We start from the raw sequence: 4124 nt of genomic DNA, 5'->3' as shown, positions 1-4124 counted from the left end.
AATAGGATATCAAACAGAAAAATTTATACATCATATATTAAATAAAGTAAATTACATTTAAGAACATTGATTGTTAATTAAATAAAATTTTCAAATATTTAAAATGAAAAAATAAAATAGAATGAAGTCATTAATGCGATAAAGCTTTATTATTTTATTCAAGCTATAATAAACAAAACTATCAATTTTGAGAAATTGAGAGTCACTGAATTAAACATTAATCAATCGTTGGCCTCATCATCGTTGACAATAAACTTTCTTTTACGTGTAGTGGTTGGAGTAGCATTGTTACACGGTTGGGTCCCACCAATAACATCCAAATTCTCAATCAAAATAGTCTCCTATGTCATTTGAAAACCACATTGGGGGAGTAAAAAGCCCCTTTGACATTTAAACATAAGGGAAACGATTTAAAACTCTTGGAAGATAGATAAACGATACAACAAACAGCTAGAAATATAGGTTTTACATTAAAAAAACTAACCGTGGTTGAATCAACAGGCTTGTATTCTTTCTCCACAACATAATCTGGATCAAAAACCTTAAGACGGTAAAGATATCGCTGCCATGTTTGATATTATAATAAGACAGTTGCAGGCAGAACACAAGTTTTTGTCCACAAAGGGAAGTAATTTCGTGAAGTTGTCCTTCTCCAAATCAGATTTGTTTAATAACTTCAAAGGAGAAGAGTCTACCATCCTCTCAGCAAGTTTGTGAAGCACAACATAGTTGACAACACCGGTGTCATCCCGAACAGACAAATGTAACTTGAACCTGATCACAAATGGCAAAATGATTGAAGATGTAAATTATAAAAATGGTTAGCAAGAGTTAAAAGTTTGGAGCACTTAAAATGTCAAAGCATTCTTGTACGCAACATTGCAAGAAGCACATGTATAGATATCGTCAATAGGATTGACTTTTCTACAACATCCTTGACAACCTAAATAGAACCATCCATATTGTGTCTCAATATGTTCAATAACTCCCAAGATGGTTTTGATGTAACCCTACGTACGTCAAATAAGAGGATGTTAGTGTAGAATCAAAAATTGTTTGATCAGAATACATAAAATGATGGAATAATTGTCTCTTAGCATTACGTTTGGTTTGTTGCTCTACTCTGCCTGCAACAGTTGTTGAATGATTCATCCGATTCTCAAACATCTCCTCTTCCACTGTTCTCTTCACCTTACCAGAAGACACCCCCAATTGTAGTCGAGGACAAACATTAGCAAATCTGTCAGCCAAGGCCAACACATAGTCGGTGTTGAGATTAATATACACTTTGCTTACACTTGAAGTTGCAAAGTTTAGGACGCCTAGCAATAAAATGTATATTATGTGGAAGTTAGTTAAAAAGATATAAGCTTTAAGTTATGATATAAAAGATTATGAAAGAGATTACCTTGGAATCTTTTGACTCAGGTAGAAATAATTATGATTATAAAAGTGGCACCATAATTTTTATGGAATTGGGAATCATCAAAAGTTTCACCAAGAGCTCCCTAAAAAGTAACTTTGCATGTGACATTGCTAAAGTAAATAGTAAGAGCAATTGGAAACAGTTAACCACAATATCAAAGTATTTGCTAAAAAGAGAAACAACAATTTAACTTGGAAGATCACTTACAATTCCGATATAATCTCCAAGTCTCTTTTTCGAAACCCACCCCTCACAGTCTCAACATCTCCGACAACAGTTAAACAACCAATAATATCTAAAAAACCAAAAGAACATAAATCAATCAAGTGAGACCACAAAAGGTAAGAACTTCTTTTAGACATACCTGTGAGTATGTTGTCATCGTTGAGACGGTCATTAACTATTTTCTCACTTGCAAGTTGGAACCCATGCATAGGGATAGAAGGAACATGGGTATCAATTTTTTCCACCTTGGTTAATAGTGTAAATATAATCTTCAAATTTGAGTCAATGACCTTGAAGGCGCCAGAATTCTCAACCACCTTGAAATTCTTCAAAACATACACATTTCCTTCTTTCAACAAATGGTTAAACTTATAAACCAAGTTCTTCCTTACCATTGCTGTCATGAGAGAGCCCTACGAAACAAAACAAAGGAAAACAAACAAATTAACCAAAACATACTTTGCTAATACATGGTATTAACAATAAGAATAAATGACACACATTTTCATCAATCACAACCATGACCAAACTAATCAATTCCCCATTTCTCTTTGTATTCAAAGATTCCCACAACCTACATATCCTAATTTTTACAACCCAACACCAAGTTCTGTAATCCAACAAACTCCATATGTAGAAAGAATTGTAAATAGAAACTTATAAAGAGAAAAAGATCTTATGGTATACAAAGTAGTATGAGTAATTAACAAAGTAATAAGAAATAATATAAGCATGTGCATATATATAGTATATAAGCAACAATTAATTCATCATTAACACAAATTCATAAGTTATTTAAATGTCATTTAAAAGTTTGAATTAATGATGTGAATGTTACAAATTCATATGAGTAACTAAAATGTAGAAACATTGATTGAGACAATAACACTAACCATAAATGGAATTAAAATCAATTTAAAAGTTTAAGTTACATGACCATAGATAATGAATAGAAGCACAAAATATAACAAAGATGATTAAAGTAGTATAATTTTAATAGAATATTTCAAATAAATTAAATTTAATTTAAGAACATTTATTGCTAAATAAATAGAAGTTTCAAAAAAAGAACAAATAAAATAGAATGAAGTCATTAATGAGATAAAGCTTTATTATTTTATTAAAGCATTGTTTCATTGTAAACAACATACTTTTAATTTTAAGAAAAAAACATTATATTTATTAGTCCGATGTTGAAGTTATATTAAGGTGGTGTTTAGGATTGAGCAATACCTTGCCATGAGCTAGAAATTAGAATGCTCTAGAAGAATACCTGAAGCTCATAAAGAAGGGATCCACATGTCGTTTCCACTTGCAGAAGTGGATCCTTGGAGGGAGTAGACATTATGAGACAACACTTATGGGTTGATTAGTTAAATAGGATATCAAACAGAAAAAAAGCTAGTAAGCATAATCACAATGTTAAGTTTCTTCTATATCATGAATAGTGACATGTTTCCATATACTTTATCTCGACAGAAATAATAGGAAGTAATACAATTAAGCAACTAAAATGAGCAATATAGATACGATTGACAGACTATGCTGGCAGCATCAGAGATCAAAGGACTTACTACTGAAAACCCATTACGTGTCAGATCATCAAGTGTTTGACATAAATTCTGCAGAAGGAAAAATAAACAATACTGATGATTTAAAAGGAGGCCCTATAAAATTGCCTGTCACAACAATTGTGGTTATATATCCATTTCTTTGCATTGGCATATGTGCATAAACTTGGTTTAACAACTGGGGGGGGGGGGGCAATTTAATTGAACTTGTCTTCAAGGTGATTTATATGCAATACCACGACAGGGTAACCAACTTTTGGAATGCTATCTGAGCGCAACCCACCACAAGGGTTCAAACCAACATATTCCAAAAGAATACAGGTATCAAACCCAATGGCTTCATAAAATGGAACATTACGGCCATAGATACAACAATTTTCACTACATACAAAAGAGAACCTTTGTTATTTGTTAAACATTTGATGACTTCTGTTTTTGAAGTTGAATTACGACGGTTGTTAATGTTATTTCAAGTTACCTTCGTTTGTTATTGGGCTCCAAGAAAAATTAATATTAATTTTTGATTAATTTTATTTATTTATGTTCGGTGCTCCCATGGTTTTAAATCCTAGCTCCGCCCCAACACTAAATACATGAGGAAAGATTGGAGAATCCAATATTTGATTTATGATTAGAAATAACGATGAGAAAGCTTCATCAATTTATTAGTTTCTGCAAGCATCAGCAAAATCCCGTAATCAGAAAGTCGGTGCCATGTACTCACATCTCCTAAATGGATTTAAGTAGAAAGCATACCCCCTTCTGAAAACCCAATACATTATATTGGTTTAACTTTTTGTTAAGGGCTCTAAAGATTTATACCACATTAGTAGAGTGAGCTGCAAGGCTTAGTCTTCTTTAACATGTAAAATGCTCCTTCTAGTCATGTGATAAATTACTTC

This window comes from Cynara cardunculus (assembly GCF_001531365.2).
Source record: "Cynara cardunculus var. scolymus isolate 2C chromosome LG 10, CcrdV1, whole genome shotgun sequence".
Classification (NCBI taxonomy): domain Eukaryota; kingdom Viridiplantae; phylum Streptophyta; class Magnoliopsida; order Asterales; family Asteraceae; genus Cynara; species Cynara cardunculus.
Note: the sequence above shows the minus strand (reverse complement) of the source record.